General features: G+C 39.2%; 1 long non-coding RNA gene across 1 annotated transcript in view; it reads right to left on the bottom strand.

Annotated features, from left to right (window-relative positions):
* Positions 1 to 4534: 4534 nt before the first annotated feature.
* Positions 4535 to 18735, bottom strand: part of LOC137621554 (uncharacterized) — a 59418-nt gene continuing 45217 nt past the window's right edge. The window contains exon 3 of the long non-coding RNA XR_011040253.1: positions 4535 to 7233. This is a non-coding gene — a long non-coding RNA (uncharacterized lncRNA). The remainder of the gene's footprint in view (positions 7234 to 18735) is intronic.

Genomic DNA, 18735 nt, shown 5'->3' with positions numbered 1-18735 from the left:
CATCTTGCTTTTACAACTAGGGTTGTTGCTTAGCTAGTAATAATAATAATAATAATAATAATAATAGGAATAGGTTGGCTAAGGCACCAGCCACCCATTGAGATACTACTGCTAGAGAGTTATTGGGTTCTTTGACTGGCCAGATAGTACTGTATTACATTGGATTCCGTGTTGGTTACTGCTCATTTTTCGTTTGTCTATACATGTACCGAATAGCCTGGCCTAATCTTTACACATTCTCCTCTTTCTTCATATACCTTACAACAATGATAGAAAAAAAAAAAAAATTCTTCTTTGCTCAAGGTACAGTATTAACTACTACACTGTAACTGTTCAGTGGCTACTTTCCTCTTGGTAAGCTTAGAATTATACTTTAGCTATGGTAAGCAGTGCTTCTAAGAGAAGGAAACTCCAAAATCAAACCATTGTTCTCTAGTTTTGGGTAGTTTTTCCTGACCTGCCATTTACGACTGGGGTAATGTCACCAAACATACAAAGTGAAAGTAAACAAACACATGCATTATAACTTCTATACATCTTTGGAAACTCTGGCTGATGTTCTCGTAGCTCATAGTTTTCATTCACCTACCCTTTACCAATGCCTTCCATTTCTGCCAGACATACGAGATTTTGAAACATATGGTAAGTGAAAAGTCACTATTTATATATGCCAAAATAAACTCACAGACAATTCTGCCAAAATAAACTCACAGACAATTCTGTCAAACTCAGTCATGCAGACGACGCAGTTAGAATGACGTCATCTTTTAAAGACCACTATGTCTTCATTATTTGTAAAAATAATTGGCTAAAACCTCTGGAGAGCATATACGATATGTTTATGCATAGATAGAAACAATAAAACGATTTTCAATTTCTGAAAGTTATGTCAAACCACCATGGCGAACAGTCCCTTTAATAGAGATCTGGCTAAATAGTGCATGATGAAAATTTTGGGGCATGAAGCCGAATCCTAACAAAACTCAAAGTATGATTATAAGTAGATCAAGGACAGTGGCTACTCAACATCCGGATCTCAGCATTGATAATGTTTCTTTAACTCCCTATGACTTTTAAAATTTTAGGCGTGATTTTCAACAGCAAATTTACTTTTGAGAAACACATTAGGTCTGTGTCTTCTTCAATTGCACAAAAAATTGTCTTATTAAGAAAGTCGTTCAAGATTTTCAGTGATTAATCTATTCTGGAGAAGTGTTTTAATTCTTTTCATTCTACCTTGTTTCGAGTATTGTTCTCCTGTGTGGTCTTCAGCTGCGGATTCTCATCTTAATTTGTTGACAGGAATTTACGGTCTATTAAATTTCTTATTCCTGATCTAGATATTAATCTCTGGCACCGTCGTTCAATTAGTTTGTTATGCATGTTACATAAAATTTTTCATAATTCTGATCATCCTCTACATTCAGTTCTTCCCGGACACTTTCATGCTGTTCGTAATACTTGGCATACAGTTAATTCTAATTGCCAGGCCTCTCCATCATGAGGCTCAATACTATACAGTATTCTAGAAGTTTTATTCCAGCTATGTCCAAGTTGTGGAATGATCTTAATTGGGTAGTTGAATTAGTAGAACTTCAAAAGTTCAAACTTGCAGCAAATGCTTTTATGTTGAACAGGCTGACATAAGTCTTTTTAGAGTCTATCTACAAAATATCTGTTTTGATGCTGTTATTGTTTTTAAAATATTCTATTTTACTTGTTCATTATTTTTCTCATTTATTTCCTTTCCTCACTGGGTTATTTTTCCCTCTTGGAACCTTAGGGCTTATAGCATCTTGCTTTTACAACTAGGGTTGTTGCTTAGCTAGTAATAATAATAATAATAATAATAATAATAATAGGAATAGGTTGGCTAAGGCACCAGCCACCCATTGAGATACTACTGCTAGAGTTATTGGGTTCTTTGACTGGCCAGATAGTACTGTATTACATTGGATTCCGTGTTGGTTACGGCTCATTTTTCCTTTGTCTATACATGTACCGAATAGCCTGGCCTAATCTTTATACATTCTCCTCTTTCTTCTTACACCTTACAACAATGATAGAAAAAAAAAATTCTTCTTGGCTCAAGGTATTAACTACTACACTGTAACTGTTCAGTGGCTACTTTCCTCTTGGTAAGCTTAGAATTATACTTTAGCTATGGTAAGCAGCACTTCTAAGAGAACGAAACTCCAAAATCAAACCATTGTTCTCTAGTTTTGGGTAGTTTTTCCTGACCTGCCATTGACGACTGGGGTAATGTCACCGATTGCCTGCTCATCTTTCACTTATTATCGATCTCCAGCTCACCGATCGCCGATTTCTAGCTCGTTGATTGTCGAACCATACTGCTGTTCTTCAGCTCACTGATATTCAGACGCCAGCTTGCTGAGCGTCGTCTCGGATCCCCGCTCGACGATAGCCTACCTATGCTCTCCGATCGCCAGCTCACAGTTAGACTATTCAACAGTTCGCTGTTTGCCAGCTATCCTATTTGCAGCTCTCCACTCGTCAATATCCAGCCTACCAATTGCCTGCTCGCCGATCGCTATGCTGATTACCTGTTCGCTGGTCGCCAATTCTCCATTTTGCCAATTCAATGGCTAGACAATCTCCAGCTTACCAATCAGCGTTCGAAAGTTTGTCGTTTGTCGTCTTGTCATGTGACAGCTCTCTGTTTGTCAACTTGACGTTCGCTTCCTTGCCGTTCGCCATTCGCTTCCTTGCCGTTTGCTAGCTCATGTCTATCACCAAGCCAGCTCAAGATCGTTACTAATCAGCTCTCCTCTGGGCTGCTGTTAGAACCAGCATCTAACGGTTTAGCCCTGGATACTTTGCCTTCTGGAACAATCCGTTCATTTGGAGATCTTCACTACATTGAAGCATAGGCTTCCCAAGTCTTTTCGGAGAGTACTCTCATCTAGACATAAATCGTCTTCTCTCCTCTCTCTTGTAGCCCTCCCACGTAGAATTGAAGGAACTGCTCCAGTCTCTCTCGTCACTTCAGAGAGTACTCTCATCCAGACAACATAGATTGTCTTCTCACCTCTCTTGGGGTTAAGCTACTTCGGTAGCCCTCCCATGTAGAGTTGAAAGAGTTTAATGCAGATTTCCTTCTGGGAACCTAACTCAGCAATCTCCATCGACGACTGGGGTAATGCATGATGGCTAACCTTGGTGCTTAATACCCCTCTCACCTTATGTGTTTTTTTTTTTTGTTTCTCAGAAATAGGGTTTCTTCGCTTCCCGAAGTTTTCATCACCTGAAAACTTTAAAGAACTCCCATTAATATTGCCTGTTTTTTTTCATTGAATCCGGTACGTTTGTGGATGTTCATCCCTCATGAATGTACGTTCTTTGTGTATGCTTCGTTCCTACTACAGAATTGCTTACATACCTTATGCCTCAAGGACCAGGTTGCTGGTTTGTCTACTACCTTCTCCCTTGTTTCACGTATAGAATAGGACTACTTCGTGAGCCGACTTTGTAAGGATAGGAACTGTGCTAGTTATGCAGTCTCTGGCAACAAATTGGATCTTGGACACAGTTGTGGAGGCAGATTCCTTGAATCTGATCCTTCCCTGCATCAGGAGACACAACCCCTTGGGGTTACCCCCCCCCCCCCCAGATTCTCTCGTTCATAGAGAATTGAATTTATTAGCTAACATGACAGCTATGGCAACTTAGTTGCTAGAATTCCTGTCAAACCTGGGATGGGTGACCCACTAGAACACCAGAGATTCTCGGCATCTTGAATACTTAACGTCTTCATCGGCCTATACCTCAGTAATTTCTGCTAGTCTTCCAACTTCGCTGAAAGTTTATCACTAATAGAAAGCTCAAGATTGGTATCATTAGGAAAAATAAAAATTACTTTAAATTTTTCATATTTAACAAATAATTTGTATTTTTCCTAGACATACAAACCTGAGTTATTTAAGCTAAGGTCCTGCTTCAACCACCCCACAAGTCTTTGACCAGGATAGGGTGGAGCTTAATGACAGCAGCATGTAACACTGTCCACCACAGCAGTGGAATTATCAAAGAACCTATTATACTTTTAATCAAACTCCGTTTTTTTTTTTTTTTTTTTTATTATTGTCTGGTTGTAAAAAATCAACATTAGGAGTAACTCTTTTGAATGATTTGAGTTTGTATAGCAAGGAAAAATGCAAATTATATTTAAAATTCTTAGTTTTACATTCAGCTGCATTTACTCCCTGGGGCCACATATTACCTATTTTACTTCCAGAAAGTTTCTTCTTTCATTTGTTGTCCTTATAACAATTCACTAAATATGTATATTGTTTGTCAGAGGAAAGTACTTAAAACTTTTACCACAGTTATTGAGCTAAAGTTAAGATGTATAAAGAAGGTCCTGGTTAATAAATTTTAAGTATATAGCACTTTCATTTTAGATTCAACCTGTTTATATTTTCATTTATGACTTAACCTGTTTATACTTTGAAATTGAGAAATTTTAGAGAAGACTGCAGCACAGTTTTCTTATGATAGGAAGATAAACATGATAGGGCTATGAAATACTTTAATAATTCTGAGTTTACAGACATCAAAAATCATCTGTGCTACTTGAATTTTGCCAAAAAATAACACTCCTATCTTCTGGGCATATGAAGCCTTCACTTTTTCCACTTGAGAAGTAACGAAAACACCTTATCTCAACAATGGTTCACCAAGAACTTCCAATATGTTGTGTGTGTGTAGTGATGGATTTCACCACTTCTAAAGTTCACATCTTTATAATTATCTATAAAGACTAAGTTATAGGTCATTAGCTGATATAAAACTACAGTACCTAACCACCATATTTTTGTTTTCCAGTTTCACTGACAACAACAATCAAAACAAAAAATAAAAATGTCTCACAGCACAGTCATTACAGCAATAAGACCTGAGGAATGAGGGAAACTGAAATGCTGAAATCGCAGTGGTGAGCATAAGATTGTACATATTCATAGTCACAACATTATATACTATATTTCATAGAAACTATTTCTCAAAAGCCGTAATTTATTTTCTTTGCGCAATGGATGTATATTGGTAGTCAATGAAATTCTGCAAATATAGTTTACTAGAATTACCTCTTTAGTCTAATCGATAGTTAGTCTTTTCAAGAAGATTGCATTCAAATAATATAGCTTAAAATTCAAATGAATTGCCATCATTTCTACACAAAGTGTTTTCAACATATTTATATATAAGTGCACCTCAAGTTAACAGAATGTTTGCTTGAAATTTTGATATTCAAACAATTTTATACTTCATATGAGTTGAAACATTTCATCTATTCCAGTAAGCATAATAGAATATTCATACTCAAAAATTATTCTGGCTGCTGAATATTGGATATCCACCCAAAATCCAAAAAAAAAGTATACCATTATATAAATATGATTAGAAATATCACTTGCTAAACATATTTATATCTCTCAAGTTAATGGTGCAGTACATTTCTTTATTTCTTGAAAACCTCAGCTAATTTTTTTTACAATCATATCATATATATTGAACCATGGGTTAAAAATACAATAATGCACATCTTTGTTTCAGCCTATTCCTAAATACATCAAGATATTACTGTATATGTTTGTTCTTAAATGGGTAAAAGAAAAAAACTACCTTTAACCACAGAGAACATGAAAGTGGTGTTGGTATTCAACTGCATTTTGTAGATGTTAAGCTATTAATGCAATTTCTTTTTCTGTCACAAAACTTATAAGTCCTCATCATAATTTTATTGAAAGAGTTTATCTAAATGAGAAAAGGAATTTCAAATTGCCCATCTACATTGTGTTGCAAGAACTTTACAAATTAAAGAATATGGTTGAACTGTAAATTGGGTAAATTTGTGTATGCAGCATATATCTATAAAGATATAGATACTGTATATGCTGCATACACAAATTTACCCAATTACCATTTTAGGACTGGAAAGTACTTATGCAAATGAACTGTTCACTACCTAAAGCACCTGAACATGTGACAATTCAACTTTGTTGAAGTGTTTACAAATTTGTAGAAGACTCTTGTAAGTATTACGAACCATAACAGAATCCCATTTCTAATAAAAACATTATCTGCACTTCTGCCGTGTTAAGCAGGTCCAATCCATGCCAGTGAATACATTATCATAAGTGTTTCTACTCCTCAACCACACATTTAAACCAACTGGCTTTCTTTTCAAGGAACATAACTACAAGAATAAAAATAAAAAAAATTTGACAAAAGAAATTAATTCCATTTCAGTGTAAATGTACTTTATTGGCATCACAAATTTTCTTTATCAAGGCAAAAAAAAAAAAAAAAAATACATTACTTTTCTTCTTGAATATAGTCTAAATTTTATCTATATTTCAATCTAAAATTTAACATCCTCCAAGCCACAGATAACACTTTTACATATAAAACTGAAAAATCATCATCTAACCTTACAGCTAATTCTGATGATTGTATACACATCTGTGGTAAAATAATAGCAGTATTTTTGTACAATATAAATATATGGAATCATAATACAGTACAGTAATACCAAAATGAATAACTTCAGTCAACAACCATTGTCATGCCTAATCAGCCATATCCTTCTGACATCAGCTACAGCTAAAAAATGCAAAACCGTAAAATAAAATATCTCAGCCATCAAGGCTTATAACCTTTTAGCTTCATTCAAACATAAATAAACCTAATCGCTTTACATGGGAACATACTGAAATTGGAAAATTATAAGAGTGCTGTAAAAGTACATTTCCAAACAAATTTGTGAATTTCTAATAATGAACAGGGACAATGAATTTATGTATCCTAGCTATGCTACTTACATATCTTGTTATTCAAAATTTTGAAAAGCAAGTGTGAAGTATCTACACAAAATATTAGAAAAAGCAAATTCACAACATCCTAAAGGAAGAAACTTGCTTTACAATCCAAAACTAAACACTGCTATAACCTGTTCTTCTGAATCAAAAAATGTCCACTGGAGAATCTTTAAAACAAATAGAACTTTGCTTTTGTACATAGTTTACTATCCCATGAAGTGGAAAAAAATATAAAAAAGGTTCCAAGATGTCATATATAGTACCTTAATATTGTACAGGTTCAATACAATCAGTAATGCCTTGCTCTTTGGCTCCTAAACCAGTACCACTCCAACCCATTTTCTGCAGCATTTGATATCCTTTATTATTTTCAGTAATGGGACCAGTTTTATTCCTGAAAAAAAAAAATCCCTTTAATTAAGGTTTAATTTACATATCAAAAGTAAAAAAAGGTTTAATTTACATATCAAAAGTAAAAATGCTATTAGTTTACTCATGATAAAGGTATGTTGTGATGGTGTACTTATAACATACGTGATAGGTACCATGTGATCACCTGCTACCATTGTCAGAGGTATGGTCATTTTCAAAAGATTGCAAGTTTAAGAGTGATTATAAAGTCTGCGGGAAATGTTCAGAAAAACATTCCACCAAAGAATGTAATTTGCATCATTGCACTAAGTTTATCAAACCAAATGACCACAAAGTGAGTTAGAGAAATTTCAAAGCTTATGATTTGGAATTGAAAAGACTAAGGATGTCATAAAGTGTGGCTATGTAAATATACAATGTTGGTAATAAAACGATTCAAATTTGAGAATTGATAAATTAGAAATATTTGGACATACTAGCAATATCTGAAAATGGTTAACCAACTTTGATAAAGCTAAGATCGCTGAAATTACCCCTACACACATTCTTCCTTTCCTATTCCGAGAGAAGGCAGGTCTGGTAGGGGTGGGTCTTCATTCATAAGGGTTTATCAAATCTTAAGATGTTAAAAAGAACTTGGTGTAACAAGCTCTTCATATATAGAAATAAACTTCATGCACAACAAAAAAAATTTCCATTGTAACAGTTTATAAACCTCCATGAAAAAATAATAGTATCTTCTTTGAAGAATTCAGTGTACTGTACTCAACAAGATGATTATCATAGAGAAAAATGAATTTATTTGTGGAATCTTTCATCTTTGGATGGATGACGCGACGCATCAAATCTTGATGCTTCAGCATTTAGTGACTTATTGGAATCATATCAATTGGTGAATAATATTGACTGAGCATACGTTAGACCTAGTCTTAAGTGATGGAATGAATAAAATTGTATCTGATATAAATGTAGAACAAAGTGCACCATCTTTCCATTGGACAAACTTATTACGTTTAGACCACCAGTACAGAAACATGCAGCAGTGAATAAAATAAACTTTAGACATAAATCAAACTTCTCTCCTGTATTAATTGAAGAAGTTAAAGAAAATAAATGATGGTATCAGTATTCCCTGCGATCATGATAACCAATGTTTGTTAGGCGCTATGTGTTGACAGCCTCATGACCATATATAATAGGGTGAGTAAAAGTGAATATGATAAAGACTTTATAGAAGAGGGAAAAAAAGATGTAAAGAAAGAAAGTGGAATCTATTAAAAACGGAAAGTACATGGGTAGAATATAAAACTGCAATGTGTCAATATAATTACCTAGTAAGAAGGGAAAACAGTGAATACTAAGAGAAAGATCTGCGCAGCAGCAATAAACATTTTTAAGTTATATCGTTTCCTAAATGGTATAATAGGAATTGTAAAGGAGAAAAACCCCAGGAACTAGCAAATAATTATCTAGTATTCTTTAAAACAAAATAGAAAATATAACAAGGTCATTTACAAATATTCAACATCAGATTAATGCTACACCAGATACACAGATAAAATTAACGAGTTCAATAATATAGCACGAGATGATGTCACCAAGAGATCAATGCAAAAGCAAAGCCACCCGTTGATATACTACCGCTAATTATTGGGTCCGTTTACTGGCCAGAAAGTACTACATTGGATCCCTCTCTCTGGTTAGGGATCATTTTGTCTCTGTCTACACATACACCAAATAGCTGGGCTATTCTTTCCACCTTCTCCTCACACCTGACAAACAATACTGGGAATACCAAACAATTCTTCTTTGCACAATGTAATTGTTCAGTGGCTACTTCCCTCCTGCTAAGGGTAGAATAGACTTTTAGCTATGGCAAGCAGCTCTTCTAGAAGGACACTCCAAAATCAAAACATTGTTCTTTAATCTTTGGTAGTGCCATAGCCTCTGTACCATGGTCTTCAACTGTCTTGGATTAGAGTTCTCTTGCTTGAGGGTACACCTGCACACACTTTTCCATCTTATTTCTCTTCCTCTTGTTTGTTTCGAAGTTTTTAGTGTTTATATATAAAAAATCTAATTTAATGTTGTTACTGTACTGTTCTTAAAATATTTTACTTTGATTATTTATTATTGTACTTCTCTTGTAGCTTATTTCTTAACATATGTTTCTTTCCTCACTGGGCCATTTTTTTGTGTTGGAGCCCCTGGGCTTATAGCATCTTGCTTTTCCAACTAGGGTTATAGCTTGGCTTGTAATAAAAATAATAATCTGAAGTAACTGGAGAAAGAAACTTTTATAGTCTAGCTGAAAAAAGTACGAGAATAGCAGATACAAGCATCGATGAGTAAGTTTCCCAAATCTGAGAAAATAGCAATAGTCACACCGGATCTGAAAAGTGCTTTAGGTTATCAGGAATCAATCTCGTATAGACCTATTTCGAATCAATCCTTTGTTTCAAAGGTGCTAGAACACGTAATTCTTGAACAACTAATTAGTCACTTAGAAGAAATAGAAGCTTTTCCAGACAACCAGTCTGCTTACCGAAAATTAAACTTACGGAGACAACTGTCTGTTCTGTTGTAAATGATATGCTGGAAATAATAGATGAAAAGAAATGTTGCAGACCAATATAACTTGATGTTAGTGCTGCTTTTGATACAGATGTGCATGAACTGTTACTAAATGACTTATGGTCCATCAGTATTGAAGATCAAGCTTTTGAATAGTTAAGACTACTTGGTTGACAGAAATTGTGTGAAAATTGGAAATTCTTATTCATCATATGAACCTTCAAACAGAAGGGTACCTCAGAGAAGTGTACTGGGCCCAATCTTATTCTGTATCTAAAGTGATCCCTCACCACTTTGCAGACTCAGGTTTTTTGTCAAAAAATAAAAATGTGAAAATATCGCCGTATTGCAGAAAGCAGCCATGTTTCATCTTGATGACCGAAAGAAATGGCTTCCTGGGCAGCCAGACAAGGAGAGCAGCTTGCTCTTATACCCACTAGATGTCAGGCAAGGCACGTGATTGATTACCGGCGCAAGATTAACAAATCAGAACAAGAGTGGATATAGCCCGTGAGCTGATTAGCTGCGCATCATTGCATCCTTTCCCAGCATCTTCCATTGGTGTATCCAGCTGCTTCGCCAGTCTCTCGTTCACACTGTACTGTACTGTACTCTTACAAGTGTCTTGCATTCATACTGTTCTGCAATTCATTTAACTTCTGTAAATCCATTAAAATGCCTGCTAAGCGCCGTGCCCCTATAAAAGATTCCTCTAGTGAACCAAAGAGGACGAGGAAGATGATGACAATCACTGAAAAGGTAAAACAAATATATATGTTGAAGAAGACAGAAGTTATGCTGCGGTGGCACGCCATTATAGTGTGAACGGATCTACTGTGCGCTATATAAAGATGAAGTGAACATCCGCAGAACTGCGACAATAACATTTAACAAACAACCGAAACATGTGGTAACGCCGCGTAATAAGCGAATTGTTAAGATGGAACCTGCATTAGTCATGTGGATTGCAGATTATAGAAAAAAAAAAAACAACATATGTTTGGATACTATGATCAAACCTTGCCCGATGACGACGACAAAGAAGAAGCCGATAAAGATGATGCTGACGAACCACAGCGTACTAGCCTACGATGAGTGATTCGCCGCCTCGAGGACGAGGATTAACAGACAGCACAGGCTGGTTCGACATGTTTCAAAAGCGATACGGCCTCAAAAGCGTGACTCTGCCAATACCAATGGTGCCCGTTGTTATTTAGAGGCTGAATTTCCAAAAATTATCAAGGATGACCAGTACTTTCCTAAACAAGTTTTCAACATGGACGAGACAGGTCTTTTTTGGAAGAGATCACATACATTCCTCTTCAAGGATGAAGTGCACAGATGAATAATGCAAAGGCCTGGATAACTAAAGCCCTGACTGCCGACTGGTTCATTTAGTGCTTTGTTCCTGAGGTAAAGCTGTATCTGGCGGAGAAGGGCCTCCCTTTCAAGGTCCTTCTCTTGATTGACTGGGCAGGAGGCCATACAACACCACAGCACTTATACAGCCGACGGATCAAGGGGTCATTCGTGCATTTAAGTCACTCTACACTCGTGCTATGATGGAGGGCCTCATCACGGCAGTTGACGACGATGAAGAAGGCTTCACCTTGAAAAAGTACTGGTGCAAGTACTACATTGCGTCATGTTTGACTAACTTACAGCAAGCATTGCAAAAAATGAAAACAGAAACAATCATTTCAAGTTGGAAGAAATTATGGCCTGCTGTTGTTCATGATTACACAGTCTTCTCCGCAGTGGAAAAGGCAATGATGCTGGCTTGCATAATCAAGGATGAATGATTCGCTGACATGACGGACGAAGACGTGAACAGCCTTATGGAGGCCCATTCAGACCCTCTGACAGATGAAGACCTCCTTGAAATGACGAAGTCAGCAAGTGAGGAAGAGCAAGACGAAGAAATGAATAAGACTGACCTTACTCTGGAGAACCTGCAACATAGCAAGGGCATTGCAACGCTTTGCACATGAAGTCAATGAGAACATGGTTCGAGCCGTTGCGTTTTGCAACCGAGTTGATGGGGTTATGGCATTATAAAAGGGTATTTTGCAACAAAAGAAAATGCAACGACAGCAACTACCCATCACCATGTTCTTGACCAAGTTTAAGAAGCTAGCTACACTGCCGCCTCCAGCAGAAGAGCCTTTGGGTGAACGTCAACCCTCTACGAGTGGAGTGGGAGCCTCTGTGTCTTTCTCTCACAAGCAGATAACGAAGACCCAGCGCCAATATCTGATGATGACGAGGTGCTTCCAGAACTGCTATAAAGGCCTCATTATACCTATACAGTAACACCATCATCATCATTCATCATCACATTCATCGAACTGTACAAGTATGTCGTCGTCATCATCATTACAGCTGATGATACTACTGTCATTGGTGAGTGTTTGAACACCATAATATCGTATCATATGAGAGAGTGTGTGTGTGTGTGAATGATCTGTATGCAGTAATTAAAAACTAGATTTAAGTAAATATTTGAGTGAGTAGATGTATATTATTTGTAGATTTATGTAAAATATTTGTGAGTGAATGTAGTACACATTACAGCATGATTTTATACTTTAAATACAGTAGATTTAAGTATAATATACTGTACATATACTGCATATAAAGCACATTATATCTCCCCCCCCCCCCCCCCCCCTCTCTCTCTCTCTCTCTCTCTCTCTCTCTCTCTCTCTCTCTCTCTCTCTCTCTCTCTCTCTCTCTCTCTCTCTCTCTCTCCAGTATTTTAACATTCTTGTACCCGCACACGCATACAAAAATTACGGGGGAGGGGCCCAATCCTACTTCATGGATTTTCACCTTTCGCGGGGGTCTCTGGTCCCCATTAGCTGCGATGAACGAAGTATCACTGTATAATATTGGTCTCAAAAACACTGCAAAGGCATGGAGAGAAGATCAAACTATTTGCAGATGATAAACAGTTTTACTTCTCCTTAAATGATCTAGACAACACTACTAAAACTTTTGAATTCTTACCAGGGTTAGGGAATGGATGATAATCAAACATTCAAGTTAAATGAAAATAAAACCAAGTTTATATTGGTTGGAAAGAAAAACAGTATAAGAAACTTGGGTGATATTCAAATAAATATAAATATAAACTCTGTCCCGATATCTAGTAAAGTTTGTGATCTCAGCGTATCTCTTGACTGTAACTTGTCTTTCAATGCCCAAATAAATACTGTTATGTAAAAACTGCTGGTTATCATCTTGGACAAATTTCTTTTATAAAGAAGTACCTGGATGAATATTCTGTAAAAGAAAGTTGTAATAAACAGTTATTATCAGGATTGACTATTGTAACTCCATCTACAACAATTTACCAAAAGTGCAACTTAAGAAATTACAAAACGTAATAAACAGAGAAGCAAGACTGATAAAAGGTGTTCCATCCAAGAAAGGATCACTCCTACATTAATTAATTTACACTGGCTGCCTATTAAAACAAGAATTGAGTTCAAAATATGTACAATAACTCTCGTATAGCTTTGAAAAAAACACCTCACAACCGTGACACCTCCTCCCATTCATCAAAGCAGGAGCAATAACGTTTCTACGCCATTATAAAAAAAAAAAAAGGAAAAAAAAAAACATACATATATATGTACATACAGTATATACAAATATACATATGGGGAATTTTACTCATTAGAGTTGGGACAGCAACATAAAAGAAAGTATATAAAATTACGAGAAGTTTGAAGTAGTATTAAGAGGAAGAAAAAGATGAGAGAGAGAAATTTAGATTTGAACTGGGGGAGCGATTTCCCCAAATCCGAGAGCCCTCTTGCCCGTCACCAAGTTTCAGCACGGGAATATGCCATGCCAAGGCTCAATGACTTCATCAAGGCATTCTCTCTTTAAGAGGGGAGAGAGTGCTGGCGCGCAGGAGAACGCTGGCGTGCAAGAGAGCGTTGGCATGCAAGAGATCGTTGGCGGGCAGGAGATCGCTGTCGCACAGGAGAGCGTTGACGAGCAGGAGACCAAAGTTGCGCGAGCACGCGCTGAGGTTTCGGTGAGCTCTGTTGCGCCGGCGATTGTAGGTTGGCTATTGAGCGCTGGCGAGCTAGCAAAGGTTGCTCTCTGTGGCGAGGTTGTTCTGGAAGACGCTGAGGACCACCAGGTGAAGGTGCGAGGCGAAGTGTTGTAGAGCGCTGACGAGCTGGAGAGCGTGGGCAATCTGTAGAGTGTGACGGAGCAGGCTGGCGCTGACGAGATATTGGTGAGCGCTGGTGCACTGCAGGGTGCTGGCGAGTTGGAGAGCGTTAGCGCGCTACTGCACACTTAGGTAGAGCCTCAGGAAGCTGTACAGGAGACAGGAACGGTGATGGTAGATCGGCTTGTAGGGAGCATAGGAACATGAATGTGCCCTTTGGAAGGGCGAACATCCACCAATCTACAGAAGAGTCCAGGACCGAGGTCCGAGGACTAGCAGCAGCGTCGTCGAGAGAAGGTCCAGGAATGGGCGAAAGTCTAGGGCCAGGAGATGACTGATGCGGAGACTCCTCTGCGGGGGACGGCTGCGATGACGAGGCTGCAGTGCCAAAGAGGTGCCTTTTTACCGATGGTGAAGGACGACCTCTAAGGAGAAGCGGGGGACGAGCTCTGCGACTTAGATGCCCTCTAGGGGCCATTGGATCAGCAAGCTGACCATGAACAGCAGTAGTCTTCCGCAGAGGAGTCTCTATGAGAGAACTCCCCCGAGGGGGAGAAACACGTAGGACTAAGTTTCCCCCTCGAAGGATGATCAGGAACGGGGCAACCTAAGTTGGTAGCAACAGCTGGAGAATCTGGAGGGGCAGGGGCGTCGGCAGAAACCACAGAAGACACCTCTGACACCACGGCGTCGACGAGCGCAAGAGGATCTTACTCTTTAGTCGACGATGACGACGGCTAAACACTTGCACCCCGGAGGATGAGATGCAGCAAGGAGTTCTTGGATGGCAGACCCGGAAGCCCAAAGGACAACCATACCTGTAACACAGAAGACATAGACAAGGCATCACCCGGGGTAGAGGTGGGGCAGCTTCGCTAGGGGGAAGCAACTCTCTCTCTCTCTCGAGGACTGGGTTTGGCCGCAAATAAAAGGGTGTACGCTACTACTCGACGGTCTCTTGAAAGAGACCGAACGAGTTGGAGCTTCGGAGGAAGGTCGGGAGATGGAAGAAGAGGCCTTGGGTTTTCCCCCTTCAAAGGAACCTTCGAAAGAGAAATATCCCGCTTAAACTTCTCCTTCCGTCGTCGCCCAAACGTCTCCCACTGGGAGACAGACCACTCCCGACATTCTCTACACTGGTTGTTACTATTACACTGTTGAATTGACCTCTTCAGACGGGTCAAAGGGTGTGGCGATCGGTCTCCACTGCCACCATATAGGTTCCGCAGGGCCGCCCATCGGGTCCAGGGTAGGCGTGCATGGTCGCAGAAGTCAACACACACACACTCACACAAAGAAAAAGCAAAACAGAATTATTGGCAGTCCAAAATTTACGGTGAAGGATGAGGAACGGCAACGACTGTACACCATCTGAGCCAAAAGCAAAGTGAACTAAATCACCGGTGTGTGAGTGGGAGCAGTAGCAAGCTACCCTCCCCCCCATCCCCCTTAATTAGCGGTATGGGTGGTTAACCCTCGCTAAATTTTAATGGCTCGTCATTTCAGCTATGCAGAAAGTAATACCCCTAAATAAATAGCTTAGGTTTGTATTCCAGTTACGGAACAATCATATTTGTATATCCTATCCCAAATCATTTATAACACTGAATAAGCTACATGTACTCCTAAATTTCATTCTATTCTCTTCACACTCCTAATTCCTTAAAATTTAGCTATTCAACTCAATTATTAAGTTTAATATTATATATAGATATGAATAATTTTTACATTGATATGATTTCCCTCTACCCTCTTTACAATAAATTTTAATCTATTATCCCTTCAATTTATTTTCCTTCCTTTCGTCATTTTTACCTAATTTTTTTCAGTTTATTTATTTCTCCTTAATAATATTTGATGCTTTCCTGCACAATAGATTAAAAGAATTTTAATTCAAATAACTAGAATTAAAAAAGACTTTATTCCACATTCGATGAAATCTATTTCCATTCTTACTTCTTTACTGTTTGCTTTTATTTCTGTTACTCACATTTTATTGTTAATCTTATTGGGTATTATCATTTCCCATCCCAAAGGTGCTAAAAGCATCATCACCATCGCTGGTTTCGGGACTGGAAAGCAATACACCGGGAGTTGGTCTTAAGGTGAGTGACACACTTGTCTAGAGTTGAGGAACCCAACAAAATCAAAACACTCGTTCCCACTAGAGGAAGCAAAGACACTTTAACTAACTGTCGTCCCCCGTTGCATATACGTTCCTTTTTCTTCGGGATAAAGCATTCCGAGAGTGAGACTGCACTGACTTGAGCCAAATGATGGATTCCCACTACCAGTTGACAGATGGGATATCGAGCGCCTTAACTTGTTGATGCGAGTCACTACCATGGATTTGTTGCTTATTATAACACCATGGAGTGACTTTTGAGGATCTCAAAGAAGTGGAGTAACACCAAGTATGCTGCTTTCATCTCGAGTAATTGATGTGGATGGTCCTGTCTTCCTGTGACCATAGACCTGAGATCTGCTCCCTCTGGAGATGTGCGCACCACCCTTGATGGAAGGCATCTGAGAAGAGCAGACACTCTGGATGTGGAACCTGCAGGGCAGTGCCTATTAACAGGTTCTCTAACTTCACCACTTATTGGGGCAACAGCAATAAGGCTGCAAGAGGGTCTGATGTTTGTGACCACTGGCTCTTCATAGCCCACTGCGCTGAGCAAAGGTGCATCCTTCCAAAGGGGACCAGTTTCTCCAAAAGAATGAGATGGCTTAAAAGTGTCTGCCAAGAATGGGCAGGGAGGGATTCCCTATTGAGCAAGTGTTCTACCACTTTCTTGAATCTTGTTAGCCTGTCTAAAGATGGAAACACTCTGGCTTGGACAGAGTCTATTTCCGTACCCAATTATCTGATGCACAGTTGAGGTATCAGACCGGATCCCCAACTCCTGCAGGAGTCAATTAATAAATCTCTAGAAGCTGCGGTCGACACTGTGGAGAGAAGCTAGTTGTCCAGATACGTTGGGAGTCTGATGGCATGGGCCCAAGACAAGACTAGGGCAAAGATCCTGTTGGAGACTTTAGGTGCTGTTAAAATGCCGAAGCACAGCACCTTGAAGTAATAAATCTCGTCCCTTAAAGGAAATCTTGGGTGCTTTCTGGACCTGGGATGAATTGGGACCTGAAAGTATGCATCTTTCAGGTCTATTGTCAACAAGAAGGGGTTCTTCCTAACAGCCTGAAGAACTGTGGTTAGGGCCTCCATTTTGAACCTTGTTAGCAAGACAAAAAAGTTCAAGTGGGAGAGGTCTATAACAGGTCTCCACCCCCATTAAGTTTCTCTACCAAAAAGAGGTTGCTGAAGCCTGGGATCTGTCTGAGACCACCTCTATGGCCCCTCTGGCCATAATCTCAAGGCACTTCTATTTCTAGGAGACGATATCTTCGTGATCCTCTTTAATTCCTGGTTGGACTGTCAGTCCAAGCTAACAGGAGCAGACAGTGAGATCTGATAACCCTGACCAAAGGACTTCTACTGTATAGGAATTGGCCCCGATGAACTACCACCTGTCCCAATGGTGCTGTAGGCATCCTACACCTTTTCGACCGTAGGGGTGACCTCTCCACCAATGAAAGGTAGGCTGGTGATCTTGCTTTGTGGATGGCTTAAAGTCTGCAGGAGGCAAGTGCTGCCGCCTTCGTTGTAGACTGTTCAGTTTGAACGAGGAATGTCTTATCTTGGTGGTTGTTGAGGTGTGGCCATCTTATGTACTGCAGATCTCAGCATGAAAGCAGACTGATTAGCCTTTTCCACTTTCCCCATCACTGTAGCAACTTTGGTAGGGGAAACAGGGTGGGAAAATCCACCACATTGGAGTTTTGTAGACAAGGCATCTATGGGAGATAACTATTTGGTGCATCTAGCCAAAACATCATCTCTGCACTTAAGGATGCAGTTACCCCAGAGGGAAACTTGTCTGATGAAGTAAGACCTCTAGGGCTTTAGCCCCCAAAATTGACAATTCCTTGAACTGTTTGACTCCAGAGATCCAACCAGGAGCAGATCTGTATGGCTGACATAGCAGCTACTAACATGTTTTGCATTTCTGATGCAGCGAAAGTGGAAGGGAGATTCTCCAGTCTATCACTAGGTACGCTGGGTACTGGGGTAGATAAATCAGGATCTATCAGAAGATTTGGAAGAGCCTAATAGTCTATACTGAACATCCTCTGTTGAGAAAGCGCCAACAGAGGTAGTTTTGAAGATCTACTGGACCTAAAGGAATACTTGGCTGCTAACACCTGTTTATTAAAAAAGATCCAGGGTGTAAAGAGTCTGATTGGACAAACATGTTGAAGCAATGTCTAGGATCCACAGACTGGGGAAAATTGGCATCAATGCGCACAGTGCCTACTCATGATCTGGCCGAGTGTAGGATCATCCAGGCCATCTAAACGGCGGATAAGTCTCATAGTCGAAATGAGTGAGAAGTCTCTGACCAAGACATCGAACCTGTGGGTAGGGGGCACATCAGAAAGATTAGGGTCCGCTTCCATGACGTGACACGGAGAATCGTCAATAATGATAAGGACAGGATCATGTGTCAGTTCTTGTTTAGGAGTATGATACGGTTTCTGTTTGAGAACTACGTTGGAAAACTTATTCTCCCATGTAGATTCTTGCATTCTCGCTAACCTTGAGAACGACGAGTGGAAGGCACAGCAAAGGATTGGGAGATGTCATGATTGCTCCTGTGATAGACTAATAGACTCTCGTAAGAGTGCTTGTGAAACGCAGTGGAT

The sequence above is a fragment of the Palaemon carinicauda genome, chromosome 28, assembly GCF_036898095.1.
Source record: "Palaemon carinicauda isolate YSFRI2023 chromosome 28, ASM3689809v2, whole genome shotgun sequence".
Taxonomy (NCBI): Eukaryota; Metazoa; Arthropoda; class Malacostraca; order Decapoda; family Palaemonidae; genus Palaemon; species Palaemon carinicauda.
The sequence above is the reverse complement of the archived record's forward strand: the minus strand, read 5'-3'. Positions and strand labels throughout refer to the sequence as shown.